This window comes from Macaca mulatta, chromosome 1, assembly GCF_049350105.2.
Source record: "Macaca mulatta isolate MMU2019108-1 chromosome 1, T2T-MMU8v2.0, whole genome shotgun sequence".
NCBI classification, from domain to species: Eukaryota; Metazoa; Chordata; class Mammalia; order Primates; family Cercopithecidae; genus Macaca; species Macaca mulatta.
In genome coordinates, this window is record NC_133406.1 from 34,084,412 (window position 1) to 34,107,240 (window position 22,829).

Consider the following 22,829-nt stretch of genomic DNA (forward strand, 5'->3'; position numbering starts at 1 on the left):
ATATTTAATCTGAAATAAATATAGCTACTCCTGCTCATTTTTGATTTCTAGTTGCATGAATGTCTTTTCCTACACCTTCAGTTTCAGTTTATGTGTGTCTTTATAAACAAATTGAGTTTCTTGTGGGCAGCATATAATTGGGTCTTGTTTCTTTGTCCATTCAATCACTATATGTCTTTTAATTGGAGAATTGAGTTCATTTATATTCAGTTAGTAATAAATGAGGACTTGCTACTGCCATTTCTTGCTTGTTTTCTGGTTGCTTTGTAACATATTTTGTTCTTTCTTTCTTCTTTTATTACTGTCTTCCTTTTTGGTTATGTGATTTTCTCTGGTAGATTGTTTAAATTTGTTGCTTTGTAATTTTCATAGGTCTATTATAGACTTTTGTGTTGTGGCCACATGAGGCTTCAGGAAAACATCTTATAGATATAACAAGTTATCTTAAAGAGATGACACCTTAGATCACAAGGAAAGTAATACAAAGAATTAAAGAGAAAACTTTTTAAAAGTTGATACTTTATCCCTTCCACATTTTAACTGTATGTTGTCTCAATTCACATATTTTATATTGCCTATCTCTTGTTAGATTGTTGTAGCTCTTATTAGTTTTGATAGATTTGTCTTTTGGGCTTTTTCCTAGTGTTATGAATTGATTGCACACCACAATTACACTATTAGTGTATTCTACATTTTTCAGTATACTTAATTTTAATAGTGGGTTTTATACCTGTAAATGTTTTCTTTTGCATATTAGTGGGGGTTTTTTTCAGATGGAAGAACTCTAGCATTTCTTATATGACAGGTTCAGTAGTGATGAAGTTTCTCAGCTTTAATTCATCTAGGAAATAATTTATCTCTCCTTCATATATGAAGGATAGCTTTTGTAGAGACAATATACTTGAATGGCAGTAGTTTTCTTTCAGCTCTTTGAAAACAATGTCCCACTCTTTCCTGATCTGTATAGTTTCCCATAGGGAAGTCTGCTGCCAGACAAATTTGAGCTTCTTTTATGTGCCATTTGTTCTTTTAGAATCCTTTCTTTGTCTTTGACCTTTGAGAATTTGATTATTATATGCCTCAGAGTAAACTTACTTGGTTCAATTCTATTTGGTGTTCTTTGACCTTCCTATATCTGGAATTTTATCTCTTTCTCAAGAAAGTTTTCTTGAGGAAAATTCTCTTTAGAAAGTTTTCTATCAGCCAGGAGTGGTGACTCACGCCTGTAATCCCAGCACTTTGGGAGGCCGAGGCGGGTGGATCATGAGGTCAGGAGATTAAGACCATCTTGGCTAACATGGTGAAACCCCATCTCTACTACAAATATAAAAAATTAGCCAGGCATGGTGGTGGGCACCTGTATTCCCAGCTACTTCAGAGGCTGAGGCAGGAGAATGGCATGAACCCGGAGGCAGAGCTTGCAGTGAGCGAAGATCGCACCGCTGCACTCCAGCCTGGGCAACAGAGTGAGACTCCGTCTCAAAAAACAAACAAACAAACAAAAAAGAACGTTTTCTGTCATTATTTTTTAAATAAGCTTTCTGTCCCTTGCTCTTGCACAACTTGTTTTTAAACACCAATAGTTCTTAGATTTGGTCTTTTGAGATAATTTTCTATACCTTGTTGGCAATCTTCATTCCTTCATTCTTTTTTCTTTTTTCTCTTCTGGATGTGTATTTTCAAGTAGTCTGTCTTTGAGCTCACTATTTTTTTCCTCTGCTTGCTTCATTCTGCTGTTGAAAACCTCTAATATAATTTTTAGTTCAGCAAATATATTTCTCAGTTCCAACATTTCTGTTTTTTAAAAAATTATTATGGCAATTTCTTTGTTAATTTTTTCTGATAAAATTCTGAATTGTTTTTCTGTGTTATGCTGGAGATCACTCAGTTTCCTTAATGCTGCTATTTTGAATTTTTGGTTAGAGAGTTCACATAGAACCATCTCATTAGGGTCAGTCACTGGTTCTTTGTTTTGTTGATTTTCGAGGGCAGCGGTGGGGGTGGTCCTGGTTCCCTATTTGCTGTTGTTTCTTGTGGATGTACATCTATGTCTTTGCATTGACGAATTAGCTATTTACTTCAAACTTCTCTTTTTGGCTTGTTTTGTTTTATACTGGATATGTTTGCTTAGAGATTCTTTGTAATGTACCTAATTTATCGTTGCTTTTCTTTGTTTTCCACTAGGTTGCTGCCTCCTTTTCAACACTAGATGGCACCTTAAGTCCAGATTTACCTTGGTTCTAGTAAACAATCAGAGTGTGCCCTGCACCAAATTGGAGAGGTCCTAAAGGAAATATACCAGTAGTGTGGGAAAGCTGGCTAGGGATTCATGCCCAAGGCACCTGTGGAACAAATCTGCTACAACATGGTCCTGCTGAACAGACACTCTGATTTTGCATCTTCTTTGGCTAAAGTACAAAGCAGAGTTTCCAGGTCTGGGGATGGTAGTTTCACCTCTCTTCATTGTCTCTGTTTTGTTCTCTGTTTTGTCTCTCTGTTGCCTTCATTGTTTTGTATGATAATTTTGTGTCCTAAAGCTTTACTAAATTCATTTATCAAATCTAAGAGTTTATGGTGAAGTCTTCAGGGTTTTCTAGACATAAGATCATGCCATTGGTAAACAGAGATAATTTGACCTCTTCTCTTCTAATTTAGATGCCTGTTATTTCTTTCTGTTGCCTGATAGCTCTGGCTAGGTCTTCCAGTACTCTTCATTGTCTCTGGCTGTCCTCAGGTATGTTTCCCCCTTCAGTCACTCCTGATGCTTCCCATGGGTTGAGACAGGGACAGTTAGTTCTCCTGCCAGGAAACCTAAGATACTGGGGAAGCTAATTATCCATCTTGATCTTAATTTTTCCAGTGTAGAAACCATGAGTTGGGGGAATTTTCTGCATGCATGGTGCTGGGCAGGTTGTAGGGACGAGCATCTTAGATATGGGAGTCCAATTCTCACCTCTCTGTGACCCTGGGAATTGTCTCCATCTCATTTTGGTTCTGGGACATTGCTAGTGATAACCTCAGCAATTTATATTTGTTCTTGGTTTTCTCTCTGGAGAGGAGTGGGAGTGAAGCCAGCTTGCTTCTACACCACCATTTTAAATGCAGAAGTCACTTCTTAGTGACTTAGTCTGCTACTTTTAAGCAGGAGTTACAACAGGATTTGGGAAAAGGTGAGCATGGAAGTATATGTTTTGAGTACCGTCCAACCAATCCTCCTATGTCCCCCTAGTAAGTTGTTTCCTATTCCTTGTTCCTCACAATGTGTGTTCCGTGCCTTCTAAGTCTTCTCAGATCTCCATACTCATCATCTCACCACTCTTAGAGGATCATACCCCTTCCACTTCATTCAGAACACAGCAAAAACTAAAGGAACATTCCCTCACTGGAAGGACACCAATCCTCAAAACTCTGCATTCTTCCTTCCATTACATCCTCGCCTTTTATTGCATTAGCATGTATTCCTCTTTGTCTTTGAGGAGGTTCACAACAAGTGAAGCCTGAGACAGGAATTTGGGCACATGTGATTTATTGAGGGGTTATTTTAGCTAATAGCAATGAGGAAAACAGGATAAGGCAGGACAGGGGGCTAAGCAAGGATGTGGTCTCAGCTGGAGTCTAACTTCAGTCTGATCTTACAGGGAGCTCTGGAGAATGAATTGCAACATGGATTTAGTCCCACCTTGGGGCAAAGAGATTGGCTTTTTGTGCCCTTCTGTCAATCAGTCATTGTCTATGAACTGCTCCTGGGAGGAGGCAAACATAGCCTCCTGTGAGGCAGCTGCTTTGGCTAAGGAAATTTTCTAAAGAAAGGGACCATCCATGAGCTGTTAGCAGTCAATAATCACAGCAGGTAGGAGGTGGAGGTGCCTATTTGGATGGGGCACCAACAGTCTCCTCAACATTCCTATCCAAGGTAGATCTCCCCTGCTGGGCTCTGCATCTCATTTTCTTTCTTATATGGTCTTTTCTGTTATTCTTCATTTTCTTTCTCTTTATTGGGTTCTTCCTTTTCAACAAATTTAGTAATGATTAAGTCTTTTATTATAAAAAGCTTTCAGTTTTTCTCTGCGTGCTGACTTATCTTTCCCTTTCCTCCTTATGGTCTTTCTTTGTGGCTGAGATTCTTGTCTATGCCCGATACCTTTTCTTCCTTATGCCCCATTCTCTCTCGGACTCACTGCAATCTGATTCTGTCTCTATTGCTCTTTTGGAATTGCATTTGTCAAAGTTGCCAACCTTTTCCTTGTTTCTACTTCTGATGGATAATTTTCTGTTCTCTTACTTGAATTGCCAGGAACATTTAGAATGATCTTCTCCCTTGGCTTTGGAGATGCCAATTCTGCTGGATTTCTTTGTATCTCTTCATTATTGTTTCTCAGACCTCTTTGCCAGTTTCTTTTCTTCTGCCTATTTTTTTTAATTTACTATTCCTGTTCACTCTGTTGATTATTTCTTTTACTGTGCATAAGATTTTTAGTTTAATTAAGTCTCATATTTGTCTATTATTGTTGTTGTCGCCTGTGCTTTTGAGATCATAGTCATTCATAGTCATTGCCTAGACCAATGTCCAGAAGAGTTTTCCCTAGGTTTTCTTGTAGTATTCTTATAATTTCAAGTCTTACGTTCAAGTCATTAATCCATCCTTAGTTGATTTTTGTATATGATGATAGATAGGGGTCCAATGTCATTCTTCTGCATATGGCAATCCAACTTTCTCAGCAACACTTATTTAAAAGGTTATAATGTCTCCAGTGTATATTCTTGTTGATTTTGTCAAAGATCAGTTGACTATAGATATAAGGCTTTATTTCTGGGTTTTCTATTCTGTCCCATTGATATATGAGTCTGTATTTATATTGGATATAATATATATAAGTATATACATTTATATATTTTGGTTACCATAGCTTTGCAGTATAATTTTAAGTCAGGTAATGTGGTGCCTCCAGCTATGTTTTTTTCTTAGGACTGCTTTGGCTGTTCAAGCTGATTTTTGTCCCAAATGAATTTTAGGATTCTTTTTTAATTCTTTGAAAAAAAGTTGGCATTTTGATAGAGATTGCATTGACTCTATAGATTGCTTGGGCAATATGATTGTTTTAATGACATTACTTCTTCCATTCCATGAGCATGAGATGGTTTTCCATCTACAATTTTATACATTAGTATTTCATAGTCTTCTGTGTACAGACTTTTCGCTTCTTTGGCTACGTGTATTTCTAGGCTTTTTTTTTTTTTTTCATAGCTATTGTCATTGGGATTGCCTTCTTAATTTGTTTTTCAGTTTGATCATTATTGATATATAGAAACACTACTGATTTTTGTATGATAATTTTGTGTCCTAAAGCTTTATTAAATTCATTTATCAAATCTAAGAGTTTATGGTGAAGTCTTCAGGGTTTTCTAGACATAAGATCATGTCATTGGTAAACAGAGATAATTTGACCTCTTCTTTTCTAATTTAAATGTCTGTTATTTCTTTCTCTTGCCTGATAGCTCTGGCTAGGTCTTCCAGTACTATGTTTGAACAGGAGTGGTGAAAGTGGACATCCTTGTCTTGTTCTACTTCTTGAAAGAAATGCTTTCAACTTTTCTGCATTCAGTATAATGTTGGCTGTGGTTTTGTCATATATGACTTTTTTATTTTGAGGTGTGTTGCTTCTATGCCTAGTTTGCTCATGGTTTTTATCATGAAGTGATGTTGACTTTTATCAAATGCTTTTTCTGCATCTATTGTGATATTGAACAGACAACCTGCAGAATGAGAGAAAATATTTGTAAACTATTCATCTGACAGGGAACTAACACCCAGACTCTACAAGAAATTCAAACAAGTCAACAATAATCACTTTAAAATGGGCAAAGAAAATAAATAGGCATTTTTCAGAAGACATATAAACGGCCAACAAGTAGATTAAAAAATGCTCAACATTTCTTATCATGAGAAAAATGCACATTAAAACCACAATAAGATGCCATCTTACATCAGTCAGCATGGCATCTTCTCACTTATAAGTCAGATAAAAATAATGTGCCCACATGGACACAGATTGTGAAATTATAGACAGTGGAGACTCGGAAAAGTAGAAGAGTGGAAAGGGGGTGGATGACAAGAAATTACTTAATGGGTACAGTGTATGTTATTTGGGTGACAGGCACATTAAAAACTCTGACATCACCACCACACAGTATATCCATGTAACAAAATTACACTGCTTCCCTGTAAATTATACAAATAAAGAAATACAAAATAAAAATTTCTGTTCCTAAGAGTTTATCCTCTTTTCTCTTTTGATTCTACACATCTTTTCCTGGGCCAGTTTGAGGGCTTTGAGAACCTCAGAAAAGATCCCTTCCATCACTGTCCCAGGATATATAAATCAAAAGTAAACGTTTAATTTTTAAAATAAAGCAAAATTAATATTGTCTCTTTCTAGATTTTCAGAATATATTTTTTCAGAAATAGATTTCTGAATATACTTTCTTTTTTTGATGTGTTGTTCTTTTTTGTATATTATTATTATTTTTTTATTATACTTCAAGTTCTAGGGTACATGTGCACAATGTGCAGGTTTGTTCCATATGTATACATGTGCCATGTTGTGCTGCACCCATTAACTCATCATTTACATTAGGTATATCTCCTAATGCTATCCCTCTCCCCTCCCCCCTCCCCACAGTAGGCCCTGATGTGTGATGGTCCCCTTCCTGTGTCCAAGTGATCTCATTGTTCAGTTCCACCTATGAGTGAGAACATGAGGTGTTTGGTTTTCTGTTCTTGCGATAGTTTGCTGAGAATGATGGTTTCCGGCTGCATCCATGTCACTACAAAGGACACAAACTCATCCTTTTTTATGGCTGCATAGTATTCCATGGTGTATATGTGCCACATGTTCTTAATCCAGTCTGTCACTGACAGACATTTGGGTTGATTCCAAGTCCTTGCTATTGTGAATAGTGCCGCAGTAAACATGCGTGTACATGTGTCTATATAGCAACATGATTTATAATCCTTTGGGTACATACCCAGTAATGGGATGGCTGGGTCAAATGGTATTTCTAGTTCTAGATCCTTGAGGAATTGCCGCACTGTTTTCCACAATGGTTGAACTAGTTTACAGTCCCACCAACAGTGTAAAAGTGTTCATATTTCTCCATATCCTCTCCAACACCTGTTGTTTCCTGAATATACTTTCATTATTGAACTTTCTCTCTCTTTTCTGGTTCCCTGAGCACAGGTCCCAGCAACTTAACACATCATCTTGCATATTGTCAAGTGCTTATTCAATAGTAGTTGACTATATTAATACTGGAGATGAACTCTAAATGGAAAACAAGGCAGATAATACTTCATTGCTCCCTTCTCCTAGGTTTGCTGATATTGCTCTGCTGTAGAATTCCCTGAAACCACAGAGTCTAGTTATATCTGAAACAGCTAAACTCCAAAGAGCAGTATATAGGACCTGCTGCCACTGGTAGGCAGCAAGAAACAAAACTACACTCAAAGCCCAACCTCTCTCCCCACTCTGTCTTTGACAACTCTTTGTGTGGTGACTAAGGGCAGAGCAGATTCTTGGCAAAAACACTCTATGATGATAAGCTCTCAGAGCCTGAGTGGGAATGGGCAATGTAATTCCACAGGCATTACACTAGGGTTAAAAATAGGAAGCTTTTCCCGGGAAGAGTAGTTATTGTTGGTAACTGGAGCGCACATGATGTGTCTCAGCTAATGGTAAAAACTCGTGAAGTCATCCAGTGTTTTAGTCATTTTCTTGTGTTTCTTCTCTCTTCTGTTAAACCTCTTTCCTCAATTGCTTTAGAACATTTTAAAGATTTTCTTCAAATCCTGTTTTCAAACGAAGCATTCTTTCTGTAATCTCTTTCTCTCTCTCTCACATACACACACAGAGACATACACACCAGAAGTCAGTTATTTTTGACAGCATACATGCACTAAACTGAACTCTAGACTTTCTGTTTTATTGAAATAGAGAAAGTAAACTGGTCTTATAAGAACATTGGTCATTGAAAGTTCTTTACACTTTGACTTTAGAGGCGAGGGGGACATACTCATTAATTCAGAGAGGAATTACTGAGCAACTACTAAATCTCAGACCCTGTGCTGCATACTCAGGGCACAATACTGAACAAGCCCAGACAGCATTCCTACTCCCACAGTCTGTGGTTTAATTGGGGAATCCTCAAGAAGCAGCATTCTGCCAGGTGCTCTGGCAGTGAAAGTAAAAGGTGTCACAAAAGCTCGTGGACAAGAGCACCTGACCAGGATTTAGGGTATTAGGAAAGCCTTCCCAGAATTAATATGTATATCAAAATCTGTCAGGTAGAAAGAAGTTATCCTGGAGGTAGGTATGGCAGGGAAGGAAGAAGCTATTGGTCCAAAATCCTAGTGGCCTGGATAAGAGAGAGGGAAACATTCATGAGAGTTAGAAGGAAGTAGAAAGATTGATGCCTGAGAGGTTACCAGCAGCCAGATCCAGAAAAGTCTTGTAAACCATAGTAAGACATTTAGAGTTCCTTAAAGCAGAGAAGGAACATGATTAGATCTGCCCTTTTAGAAAGGTCAGTCTTAAGAAAGCATGGAGTTTGTATTCAAGGGGTGCAAAACATGTAACAGAGAAGCTTACTAGAAGGCTGTGGTCGAATTTAAGAGACATTTATAAATAGAACCAACAGAAATTGGCAATTAATTGAATGCGGTGTAGTGAGGAAGAGGAAGAATCCAAAATAATTTCTTAGTTTTTAAATTGAGTAATTGGATAGCTCAGGCAGTATGAAACGGAAAGAACAACAAGTTTGGGTGGGAATTTGAGGCCTGTGTGGTAATCAAATTAGAGATACTTATTACTTATTATCTGTGTGGTTATGTAGATCTGAGTATCATATAAATTTAGAAAATATTAACATATATATGATAGCTAAAGCTATGGGGGTGAATAAGGCATTGCATGGCTAACATCCTAATAGGGGATTCTACAGCAGGACAATATCAGTGAACCTAGGGGAGGGAAAAAATGAAGGATTATCTGCCTTATTTTCCATTTGGAGTCCATCTCCAGCATCAACATAGTCAACTACTATTGAATAAGCACTTGATAATATGCAAGATGAAGTGCTAACTTGCTATCACGCTGAGAAAGGAATGATACTTGCCTTCTGGGATCTTTCTCCAGCTAATGAAATAAGGAATGCTCTCTATTATATATATATGTACATATGTATATACATATGAAATCCACTAATTCAATGAATGCCACAGTGGTGCTGGCCACACCTGGGGGAAGGAAACTGAAAGGAAATCTAAGTTCTTTATTGTGTAGGCCACAGGGTATCAAGAGTAAATAGAGGAACACCAGTGATATTAGAGGCAGAAAAACAATAATACACTATAGAACATCAGAAATAAAGAATCCATTCCAATACTACATATTTTTGATATTATACTATTGTGGTTGATGCATAATTGAAATTCATATAAATATCTTTTTAAATATCTAGAAGTAAGATCTTTATTGTTTGCAAATATTGCCAAAGCAGGCTTAAATATTATTGCTATATTGTGTGTTTAGATTAGACTAAATGACACAGGGATTCAGATATAGGCTGAGTAGATATAGATATATAGATATAGATATTAGTTTAGGCTGGGGTGATCAGTGAAGGCTTCATGGAAGAAGTGTTATAGAAAAGAGGCCTTGAATGTCAGTTAGGATTTTGATAATTACAGATGTAGAAGGAGGACAGCATCAGCAAAGCAGGGAGGTAGATAAAAAAGCAAAGCCATACTTGGTGTTAATGAGTAAATCCACTCATTCAATCAATGCCACAGTGGTGCTGGCCATACCTGAGCAAAGGAAACTAAAAGAAAATCTAAGTTATTTATTATGTAAGTCATGGGGTATCAAGAGTAAACAGAAGAACATCAGTTTTGATGCTGTACAGGGTGGACTAGAATGGATGTGATATTAGAGACAGAAAAATAAGAAGACATTATTGAACATCAGAAATAAAGAATCTGTTCCAGATAGTGGCAGTGGGACAGGAAAAATGCAGATATATTATACATTAGACTTTGGGAAAGGAAATTCTATAGAATTTAGTAAATATTTGGATGTATAGGTGTCTAGCTGTAGCTTAAGCTAAGCAACTAGCAGAATTTTTATGGCATGAATAAAAAAGAAAACTAAGAATGGAGATATGGGTTGGGTAGGAAGATTATACTAATGAGATATATGACCTGTTGACTGTGAGGGCTATATTAGTTTCTTAGGGCTGCTGTAACAACGCCCCACAAACTGGGGGACTTAAACCACAGAAACGTATTGTCTCACAGGTCTGGAGCTATAAGTCCAAGATCAGCAGATTTGGTTCTTTCCGAGGGCTGTGAAGGAGATTCTGTCCCAGGTTCCTCTCCTAGCTTTTAGTAGTCTCAGGCATTCCTTGGCTTGTAGCTGACATTCATTCTGTGTCTCCACATAATCTTCCCTCTATGGGAATCTGTTCCTGTGTCCAAATTTCCCTTTAGAAGGGCATAGTCATATTAGATTAGGGCCCACTCTAATGACTTCATCTTCACTTGATTATCTGCAAAGACCCTATTTCCAAATAAGGCAATCTTCACAGGTATTCAGGGTTAGGACTCCAACATCTTATGGGGCACACATTTAACTCATAACAATAGTTACCCCAGTAGGTGCATTCAAAAAGTATAAGAAAATTAAAAAGAGGATATACAGATACATAAATCATTTGTATTAAGATAATCATTGAAATAATGAGAATGTGTTTAATCTTCAAGATTGTGACAATTCAGAATTTGAAGGATGGTTCAATTTAGTATTCTGCTTAATATAAGAACTTATCTCTTTAATATATCTGCCAAATAACCCATTAGCTGCTGCTTAAATATTTCTAGTGTTAGGGATGTAATTTCTTAACAACTATAATTTGGTAAGGCTCTCTGTATACTGAGGCAATATATGGATGTGTATAATTTTGCTCATTGGCCCCAGTTTTTTCCTCTGGAGCTGCACAGAGTGAGGCTCTTACATGAAATCAACTTTCAAATATTTAAACAATTTTAAGATTGCCCCCACCCCTGGCATCTAGACTACATGTGCACCATTTCTTCTACTATTCTTCCCATGGCATGGTTGCCAGATTTTCCTCCTTTTTAGTATACCTCTTCTGGGCATGTCTTCCAAAGTTGTAATGTCCTTAAAGAAGCATAGCACTGATCCAGGACAGATCTGTTCGTGGCAGTACACAGTGTTTGTGCCTAGGATTGCAGCCTAAGAGTCTATACATTTTCCCCCAGGAGAGCCATGGAACACTGTTGGCAACTGAAAGCTATAGGCATTTTCCTCCCATTGATTGGTGTTAAACCCAGAGTTTCTAATGCTGTATTTTAGTAGTTGTTTATGTGTGTGTGTGCTTAAGTGTAGATTTTTTACATCAGAAACTTTTAGATTTTACTTTCTGAGTTTACTTTCATAATTATAACTTTTTTGAGGCCAATTTAACAGTCATGTTGTTTGCAAATTTGACAAACTTACATCGTATGAATTACTGCAAGACATTGATTAAATTACTGAATGAAATAGGGGCAAATACAGATATCGGGTCTAGGTATATAAAAACTATTTTGGGGACAGTCCCAGGATTTAGTGTGAGTTATTATAAATCTATAATTATAGGCCGGGCGTGGTGGCTCAAGCCTGTAATCCCAGCACTTTGGGAGGCTGAGACGGATGGATCACGAGGTCAGGAGATCAAGACCATCCTGGCTAACCCGGTGAAACCCCGTCTCTACTAAAAAATACAAAAAACTAGCCGGGCGAGGTGGCGGGCGCCTGTAGTCCCAGCTACTCAGGAGGCTGAGGCAGGAGAATGGCGTGAACCCGGGAGGCGGAGCTTGCAGTGAGCTGAGATCCGGCCACTGCACTCCAGCCTGGGTGACAGAGCCAGACTCCGTCTCAAAAAATAATAAAAAATTAAAAAAAAAAACTATAATTATACACGTTTTCCACCCTCCTTATAAAGATCTCATGAGAGATTTATCCAACTTCCTGTTGAATCAAGGGTACACTCTCCAAAACAGTGTCTTGCTCTAGAAAATTCAACAAAATAATCAAAACAACAACAATAAAATGTGATTCGTTTTGCATGATTCTTTGTTCCTGGTGAGCTCATGATAGTTCCAGTAATTACTTCTTCCTTGTCTAAGTAGTAAAAATTTGTTTATTTAATAATGCCTTGAAAATATTTCTGGGAATTGACATTGAGCTGACTAATTTATAGTTTCCAAATCTCGCCTGTTTCCTGTATCAGCAGTTGAAATATCTTTCAGTCTTTAGCCTCCTTGCATCACTCTATTATCTACAAAGATTGGAATTATTTGTTATATAAACACCAAAACAGATCTTTTTGGGGTCTTATGAGTAACTCCTATGATTCTGGAGACTAATTCATTCAAAAACAGTTCTCGCACTATTTCTTCGGTCAGCTATCACTTGTAATTTCTCTTTGTTGCATTGTTCTTTTGCTTAAATATATCTTTCCTGACCTTTCTACCACGAGAATGAATATCAAATATTGAAAACACAGTTGGAATAATGTCTCTGAATCAGTCAAGATATAGTTGCAAAAAACAGAAACCACTGTAGCTATTTTAACCAAAAAGGGATTAAATACAGGAATTGAATTGCTTCCAAAATCTTTGTAAGGGCTAGAGTAGTAGAATTTAGGCTGGATATCTAGAACTATCTCTCAGAGTAAGATTATGGAACTGGTCTGCAAGTGGAGCTGCTATACCTGCCACAGAAAGGGAGGTGGGAATTCTGAAGCTTCCATTAGAACTGCCAGTTTCAGGGACACGCTGGCCAGCAGCTGTCTGGAGATCAAGAAACCACTGATGTCATCGCTAAGTCATGCTGTGCCTATATAGATCCACACCAGCAAAGAGGGTTTGCCCCATAGCTTGTCTCTGAAGACCCATATTGCTCATGGCTGGATGCCAGAACACTATTGCCCAGCCATTGCAGGCAAAGTCAGTGAAGGCAGTGAGAAGCAAGGTGATCATCTCACAGTCACCTTTTAGCTCTAACATGAAGAGCTACTGATGGTAGACTGTAAATCTCCTCCAAATCCCTGGGTGCAAAGGAGCTGGAGAAATGTAAAATTTAGCTTCTCTGTCCTCCAGAACAGTGAGACAGACTAGAAGGAAGGTGGAATAATTATATGCTGACTAATACACAAGATCTACCACATTAATAAGTGTCTTATTAATGTTTGATTATCTAAGCATATTTTTCACTCTGTCCTTTGTTCTTTCATGTAATTTTGTACACACTTCTATTATGGTGCCTGTCACATTGTATTTTAATTATTTGTTCACATAATTGTCTTGCTCATTGACTGAGCTCCTTGAAAACAAGAGCCATGTCTTCTGTATTTTTTCATTGCCAGGGTCTAGCACAGTGACTTGCAGATAATAAGGGAAACCAATTTAAGGTTAGAAGAAAGAATGCATGCTTTGGAATTAGAGGAATCCAGGTTTAAAACTTTCCTCCAAAACTTACAATCTATGTGATCTGGGGGAAGACACTTTACCTCTGAAAGCCTTAATTTCTTTTCTGTAAAATGAAGTAATTGTGCTAACCTCATAAAGTTGTTTTGAGATTTACAGGAGAAAATATATACAAAGCATGTGGCATACAGTTGGGACTGAATTAATTGTGATCACTATTATTAGTAGTACTAAATAAATGGTACCAGGTAAATAAATTATTGAGCGGATTTCCATTTTCATAATTATTCATCTTGGTAGCAAGGCAGATTTCTAAGAGTTCAGGTTGTTTTTCTTTTCCCTTCTGTATCAGTATATTATATTTTTATCAATGCTCTGAAACAAATACATTTTAAAATTTATCATTCTTTGTGTTTTTTCATGCTTATGTTGGTTCAAGGCTTTATTTTTTTGCTCTATTTTTAACCATTTTATGCTATTACTCCTTCCAAAATCTACACGTGTTCTCTTAAAATTTTAGCTTCCCAGAGAGTTCTCTTTTAATACCTGGTTCTTTTTGATGCTTTATATCTCCTTTCTGTTTTATTGGGACAATCTAGGATTAAATTGATTTTTAAGGTTTCTATCCTTCCACCTCCAAAGGGCCATTTTCCCCTTGAGAGTCCTACGCATTAAATCATTTCCTTTTTGGAAATCTAATTTGCTAAAGCTTGAAATTTTAGTGTTATCAGCCTGAGCTGTTATAAATACTAAAAATATAGAGGTTTATTTCAATAAGGAAATTTACTCACTCAACATCACCAGCTAGTTATTTCTTATTAGTGAGAATTAAAATCAAACTATTATATCTCTTTGTTGTTTCTTGAAATTTTTGAGAGTCAAGAAAAGTATTTATTGGAGGTGCTGTTGCTATTAGCAGAAGCAGCCTTCAGGCAGGGATCATCTCACTTGAGGTTGGGGTTAATCACTGTATCCCTCTTCTGTGACCATTTTGGAACTTGCTTTTGGGAGGTTTCAGAATCACTAATGCAAGTTCCACACTACTCTGTGTCTTACCAGGCCAACGGTAGTTTGTGCACAGGAGAGTTTCATTTCTACTTTATTGTTGTTGAAAGGTTCCCATCATGGATTGACTTTAGGGCGTGAATGGAAGTATACTTTCTTCCTCTCTGCACTGTGGGATTGCCTCCATTCCGTTGCACCTTTTAAGCAAAGTATACCTGCTCCTTAGACATAAGCTATGATTAGCTCTCTTCCAAGTCTTGGAAATAACACTTGCTTTCCTACATTATGACATTTGAACTTTGTTTCTGGCTAAGTAGATATTTGAAGCCATAGGTATTGGTATTCATAATAAAATTTATTGAATGTTTATGTGTGACACTATAAAGTGTCACATTTATGAAGATATTATCCATTTTTTACCTGCCGATAACTGTATGAGGTGGGTTTCATGTAGTTATTTTCATTAGTTACTATAACTATATATTTGTGTATTAGTTACTATATTTTCATATAGTTATTTTTATTATTCCTATCTTACAGTTGAGGAAGCTGAGATACATTGATGGCAGGTGCCTTGCCAATGCCACATAGCCATTGAGTGGGGGAGGTGAGCCTAGAGACTAAGTTCTTCCGGCCTGAGAGCCTGTGCTCCAGACACACTGGCTCCCTCTTGACTGTTTTCTCTCAAGTTCTCCTGGGGACCTCTTTCACTACACTTTTCTTTTGTGTGCTTTATATTTTGTCTTTCTAAGTATCTGTAAATGATGAGTTATCTATTTTTATCCTACCCTTCTAAATAAATTTTACTATATGGCTCTCTTGATATGGTGGGTAAAATATTGCCAAAACCTGGAGTGGTGGAGTACGTTCTTTTCCTCCTCTTGAGTCCATAATTCTGGTCTCAGAGGTTTTTTTTAAACAAATATTTTCCTTTGATACCATCTTTTAAAGCCAGATGTTCACTCTCTTTATGCTCTTTTATTTTCCAATGGTATTACTTTGAAGTGAAAAGAGATGTATTAGCTTTCAATTCTTGCTGTAATAAGTTATTGTAAGCAAAGTGACTTAAGATTACATGAATGTATTGTACTTGTGTAGGTCAGAAGTTTAACATAAATCTCACTAGGCTAAGATCAGGATGTCAACAAGGCTGCGTGCCTTTGTGAAAGTTCTAGAGGACAATCTACTGCTTTGTTTTCTGCAGTTTCTGAAGGCTGCCTGAATTCCTTGGCTTTGGGCCCCTTCCTCCTTCTTCAAAGCCTGCATTCTAGCTCTCTCTGATCTTGTTTCCATCACTACATCTCTTTCTCTGATGACACGTAGGAAAAGTGCTTTTAAGGACTTGTGTGATTAGATTGGGTCCACTGGGATAATCCAGAATAATCTCCTCGTCTCAAGGCCTGTACTTTTAGTCAAATCTAAACAGTCCTTTTTGCCATGTAAGATGACATATTCCCAGCTTCCAGGGACTAGGACACGGACATCCTTGAGAGCATTATTCTGACTACCTTAAAGTGTTATGACACCAGACTTTGAGTCCTTTCAATCTCTGATTATTTCTTTTATTTCAACCTCAAGTTCTTACAACACAAATATTTCTAGAGAAAATTCCATTTTGCTTCTAGTAGTATTCATTTCTACATGAGTCAGCAAACATTAGTTAATATTTTGTGTATAATGTCTTGTCAGGTTTTCCATATTTGAATTTCAAGAAACAAATATATTCCTGGTTGATGATATTCTGGTGATGATACTGTCTGGTCTCTTGTGTGGCTTTCAGAAGGGAAACAATATTCACCACCATGTCTCTTCTTTCTGGGGTCATCAGCAGTTGGTTGATTGTACTGAGGGGGTGGAGTGAAGGAGAGCAAGGAATGAGGGAGGAATTCTGTGTTTTCTACTGGTGTCATAGAAAGAGTATTCGAAGTGGCACCACTTCAGAGAGGGACCAGGGAGGAGAAATGGGTATGGGGAAGATTGTGAGCATTGTCTTAGAGAAACTGAATATCCACAGTCCACATAATGCTGTGGGCATGAATGAGCTCATACTACCATTAACAGTCAAATTACATTAGCTCAATGTGTAACTATAAAATCTTATCCTCATACAGTGTACCTTTTTGGAGTCTCCAGAAAGGTGTGCCTTTGCAATTCATGCCCACCGGTTCCGTGGCTCTCCTGCTATTTACCATTCAACACTGGCAATGGTATTTACCTTGTCTGCTGACACTCAGCATTTCCAGATGATGCGCTGCCCTATTTCTCTGGGGAAAAGCTGGCCTTAGAGAGTTGGCACCTGATGCAATCCAAGGCTGTAAAACTCTCAAGAGTCAGAATGGTGCTGATGTCCCTTAATTCTTGCCAGAAATGGAGACAGCAACCCTTATCCTCATTAGTACTTTGTTTTGTTGTTAGGACTTCAAGCAGAACTGCTTGTCTATCCTGGATTTATAAATTTTTTTTTATGAAGTTTAGTTTCTTCCTAAAAATCTCAAAATCCAGTTGTAAGATTAGGTAGAGGACAAAATGCCAATGTGTTCCTTCTCTTGTCCTTGATTTTTAAATCTTTCCATGGACACAGGCATATATTTTCTCTGTATTTAACCAAAACTCAATCCTTCTTGCAAATCTACTCATGGAAAAACAAGTCAACAGATTCACCAGCTGGAACATTATGTCAGATGCATTGAAATTCACTTTGTCTGACTTTCTTTTGTACTCAGATAGAACCACCAATTACACTGACATGCTGACTTCAAGGTTTCTGTGCACAAACCAGGTAGAAATATTGAATTGCTAGGAAAAGAACAAGAATCTAATCTTAGAGGAGAGGTAGTACTAGTTACATTTATGTTGGGGAGTTACTCGAATAGTGATGGTGCTTTGAAGTTTAAGAATAGAAAGGTTCCCAATGGTGAGCATGGAGAGTGAGAAAAGAATGGACCACAAACAGAACCCTGGGAAATAACTTTTAAAAATTATAATGGAAAAGAGGAACTCACAATGCAGACTGAGATTGTTGGTCTCTAAAGCAGAAAGAGAACCAGGAAAGAGCATTGCAATGAAAGCAAAGGAAGTAGAGAGTTTTGGGAGGGAGAAATAACTAATAATATAAAAATGCAACAAGAAGTTCCAATAAGAGAATGATTTGTTTTTTAATTTTCTGGGCAGAGAATCTTAAGTAGTCAGTGATAACTTTAATGAAAGCAATTTTGATAAAGTGGTACAGATGAAAGCCAGATTATAGTGGGATTAGGAGGCACATGGAAAAAAGTGAATGGGAGATGAAAAAATTATTCCTTTAAAAAGTTTGAATTGGAAAGGAAGAAGAAAAAGGACAGGGTGTTAGCTAGGATTTTCTCGGAAAACCTCATCTTGTGGGATCGGGGAAAGGGAATACAAATAGGTAAGAAAGTAAATGTGTGTGTGTGTGTGTGAGAGAGAGAGAGAGAGAGAGAGAGAGAGAGAGAGAGAGAGAGAGAGAGAGAGAGACCCAGTGACCCAGTGATAAAGTTCATGATGAATGGGCTTGATTTTATCATCAAAGAAGGAGGTATGAGCGTCTACTAAGAGTCATGAAAATAGAAAAGTTGAGGTGAGAGGAGCAAAAGAAGAATATTGAAAATTTCAGATTACCCCTGGAGAGGAGATGGCCATAAACAATTGAAAGTACAGACAAGTGGAACTGAAAATCTTCATGAGATTAAAAATGAAAAATAAATAAATAAATCTTAATAAGGGTGACAATGAGAATGGATAGGCAAAGGGAAGTGAGTGAAGATCATTAGAAATAGGGAGGTCAAGAATAAGACTGTGTTGGCCAGGTGCGGTGGCTCACACCTGTAATCCCAGCACTTTGGGAGGCCGAGGCGGGCGGATCATCTGTGGTTGGGAGTTCAAGGCGAGCCTGACCAACATGGAGAAACCCTGTCTCCACTAAAAATACAAAGTAGCCGGGCATGGTGGCACACGCCTGTAATCCCAGCTACTCAGGAAGGCTGAGGCAGGAGAATCACTTGAACCTTGGAGGCGGAGGTTGCGGTGAGCTTAGATCGTGCCACTGCACTCCAGCCTGGGCAACAAGAGCAAAACTCCGTCTCAAAAAAAAAAAAAAAAAAAGAGAGTAAGACTGTTTTCAGTGGATGCTTCACACAAGTGTTGAAATTCCTCGGCCGGGCGCGGTGGCTCAAGCCTGTAATCCCAGCACTTTGGGAGGCCGAGACGGGCGGATCACGAGGTCAGGAGATCGAGACCATCCTGGCTAACACGGTGAAACCCCATCTCTACTAAAAATACAAAAAAAAACTAGCCAGGCGAGGTGGCGGGCGCCTGTAGTCCCAGCTACTCGGGAGACTGAGCCAGGAGAATGGCGTAAACCTGGGAGGCGGAGCTTGCAGTGAGCTGAGATCCGGCCACTGTACTCCAACCTGGGTGGCAAAGCGAGACTCCGTCTCAAAAAAAAAAAAAAGAAATTCCTCAGGTGATGATAGGAGGTGGAGTAAGGGGAGAGCCCAGGAATCAGGTACCGGAACTCTTTACTCCAGAAAACAGAAACCAGAGAACAGTAACCAGAAAACAAAAAATGAAAGGAAGTGAGGAGTATATGGGGATGAGTAGAGTTCCATGCACCTAAGAGCAAAAGGAATTTTACAGGAACAGAGAAAACTATGTGTTTGAGGTTGCACTGAGCAGCCTGGAGAATGCTTCCAGGGGCCCACAAGTCCCAAGGTGTGGGCCCACTGAATGGGGTGGGGGATCAGGTCAAAGGTGATATTCCCTAGAAAGATGAGACATAGTGGGAGAGTGGATAGGGGATGGGAATGGCAGGGGACCCTCCTGCATATTTTGGATAGAGAACCATATTTTACAGTAATGACAGGAAGCCTTAGGATTAACCAAACCCAAATGTCTATGAGGCACACGTTGCTTCTGTGAGGGGAATTGGTTGAAGGTCCTTAGGGGTATCTGTTTTCCTTCTGCAGGTGGCTGCCGTATCAACTGTGGAGTGCGTTCAGGCTCCTCCTTTGGCATGGGTTTACTCTGACTGTGGGAAGTAGGGCTGTGGGTCCCAGTCTCAAGGTGCACATCCATCCTTTATGTCTTGTTTTCTACATGCCAATTTTTGATACTGATTCAACTTCCTTCAGACAGCAGACAGCTCAGGATCTTTTGCTTATTTCTGGCTTCCTTCTTGAATAATTTCTATCAATGTACAACGAGGTTTTTTAACTAATAAACTACAGCACAAAGAATCACTTTTCCTACACTTTTACTTTGTTTAGTTGGGAACTAAGCAGTAGTTGCAGTTTGTGTGTACATTTAGATACTGGGATGTGGCTGGAGAGCCAGCTGTCAGGGGCATGGCAGAAGCCAGAGAGAATACACTAAGGCAGGGAGGCAATGAAACATGGTAGACTAGAAACCCGGCAATGGCTAATCCCAAACCAGTAGGTGACAGTCATAGAATGGTGAAGCAGATGTGCACTCTCCTTGGGGCATGTCAGAACTAACAAGCTGGAGCAATGGGGCAGAACAGCTTGATATGTCAGCCCCAAGGACAGCCTGTTACTGAGATAATATTTATAAAAACCAAGACATAACTTTGGTCACTCTGAGTCCTTCAGGGAGACATGTAAGTGAGTATCCTTATCTAGAGTGTACAGAGCATGAGGAAAGGTAGGTCCTGGCAGAAATTAAGCAGATTAATGCAGTTTATCCCCTTTTAATACAAAGTTCTGGTCAATGCATGCCCTTTATGCATTTCACTGCATTTATGTGTGGCATTCTGCCTTCCCTTGAATATTAAGCTAATTTGAATGGCACGTCTATCTCTTAATCATTTCTGAAGTAAGGTGCTAATCTCTAAATTTGAAAATAATGTCCATTTTTTCTCATCCTAAGCCCATGAACTGGGTTCTGGTCATATTGGTTGAGAAGCTAAGACATATATCTTCATTAGCTCCGATTAACTTTTGAAATGGTTACCTGTGTTGCAGTAGACAGAGCAATCTGCATGCAAATCAGACACACTGACTTCTGCATGTTTGCTCTCACTGGTTTAGAGGAAAGTCTGGACGGTAGTCTTTGTTTCCAGCAAAATAAGGGTTTCTTCTATCAATTCAGTTAATGACTCTTTCTAGATTTTTAAAATTTATTCTCTCCCTTATACTTGATGACGTATATCTCTATCTCCAGGAAGTACAGGAGTCTGAGTAACCATACCCAGTTTGCTACCAGCATGACATAAATACTGTGATCTGGAAGGGTAATTTATGGCTGGAGAGAGGATTGGGCAAGGAAGAAAAGGAAGATGAGGAGAACCAGCTAATGAGGTTGGGGGTGGAGGAGGAGGCCCCTTGGAGGTTGCTCAAGAGAAACTAGTGGAACTGCTGGGTTGAGGGAGGGTGGGAGGATGGTGTCCAAGACTGCTAGATGGCAGGCAAAGAAGCCAGTAGCACACAGATAGCCAAAATAAGCCATGCCAGGAGCAGGGAGGTTGGAGAAGTGCCTGCAGAGAAGAGAGAGAAAGCTGTCAAGTTACCAACTCCCAATTTTAATTGGAATCCAAGAATAGGAACAGAGAAAGGGTATGGCTTTTCTTCCTTGGTACCCTGAGCTGAGCCCATGCTCAGTCTCTGATTCTCTCTTCCCCCTTCTTTTCTTTTCTTCTCTTTCTTTTTCTTTTCATTTATTTTATTCTCTTTTCTCTTCCCCTCTCTATCTTCTGACCTATTGAAACATCTCCACGTTGAAGACTCACTTGATATCATCACCCCCAAACCATCAATTCATCAATAAAGGAAATTATACTTATTTCTAATAAAGGAGAAAGTAAAAGAGAATGTGACTAATGTATCAGGAAAACCAGGCAACAACTCAGAAAACATTGTGTCTTCAGGAAAGCAACAAGAGAACTATCCCCCTGATCACATATGACGTCATCTCTTGGAGTTTGGTGATTTCTTGCAGCTGAGAGCTAGTTTTCCAAGATATTATAAGTCAATAAAAGATGGTATTTTAAAAGCTCTTTTCTCCTAAACATCTTTCGTTCTAAAGCAAGATCTTTTTTTTTTTTTTTTGTCTTTCCTTTTATTCCTATATTTGGTTCTGTTCCAGAAAACAAATAAACAATCTTTGGGATTGCCCTTTCTCAGGTGATTTTGCCAGCACATCTTACACTTGGATGAAATAGATGGCATTAACGGTCGGGAGGCAGAGCAAGCTAGAGGGGAAGGGTCATGCTGTCCTAACATGAGCTTCTGGGGCGGTAGATTTCAGTGTCTGCAGCTTGTCTACTAGAATAGCATCAACAAAGCATAATCTGTAAAAGAAATTTCCAACCTGTGCGGCCAGGCTGTCTGCCCAGCTGACGCTGTGATAAGAACATTCCTATCTCTGGAATGGCAGACCATGGCCACTGTGGGGAGCATCTAGTAAGTCTAAGGGGCCATTGAGCTCTGGTTTAGTTGTTCCTTCTTAAAATAACACTTCAGTGAGAATAGAAAGGCCCTGTTTGCTTATGGTAAAGTTTTAAGTTTCACTGATGCTGAGAAGCTAAAGGTCTTTGACTATATATGAGTTTAGAAAGAGACCAAATGTTTGTGTCCTTTTCTATAAGCCACAAGTCATGTGTTTTTAACAGACCTTTAATTCTGTGCATCAATGCAAACATAATATTGCCTAGTGCTTTCAAAGTCACCAATAAACATACTTGGTAAATATCATAAGGTAATAGGAGTACGGTAGAGTTTCTATGGATTAAGGGACTAGAAAGAGAGATGTCTATATAATTGTTATTCTTTGCAATAGCTTTATTATGTGCTTCCCTGCTTTTAACTCATCTCATTTTTTCCTCTTTTACTTTATGTTTTCTATCCTCTATTTTCTTTTTTCTTTTAAAAAATAATGCTTGAAGTAGGCATACACTGAAAAAGAGTTTGAACTGGAATTCAAGGATCATGCAGTGTGATGGAAAGAACAAGAAACTGAGAGTTGGAAGGCCTTCTTCACTGTGGCCTGAGAATAATTCTCAAGACAAAGAATTCATGGGATCATTAGGTTTATCTTGAAGAAATAATCTGGGTGTAGGGTGGGGAATTGAGTATGATGTTAAATATGGAGTATTCATACAAACATTATAGTGTTTTAAAAGGTCATTATGCTATTTATTGGTATGAGCATCCCAAATGTGTATTAGTGCCTTTTCTTCTGGTCTTCACGATAGGCTGGTCTCTGCCCCATGTCCCTTCAAAAGGTAATGCTGGCTGGGAGTGCCATT

At 38.4% G+C, this 22,829-nt stretch overlaps 1 protein-coding gene across 1 annotated transcript in view; it reads left to right on the top strand.

Annotated features, from left to right (window-relative positions):
- Nucleotides 1-22,829, top strand: part of PAPPA2 (pappalysin 2) — a 303,315-nt gene that overhangs the window by 98,754 nt on the left and 181,732 nt on the right. The window lies entirely within an intron of this gene.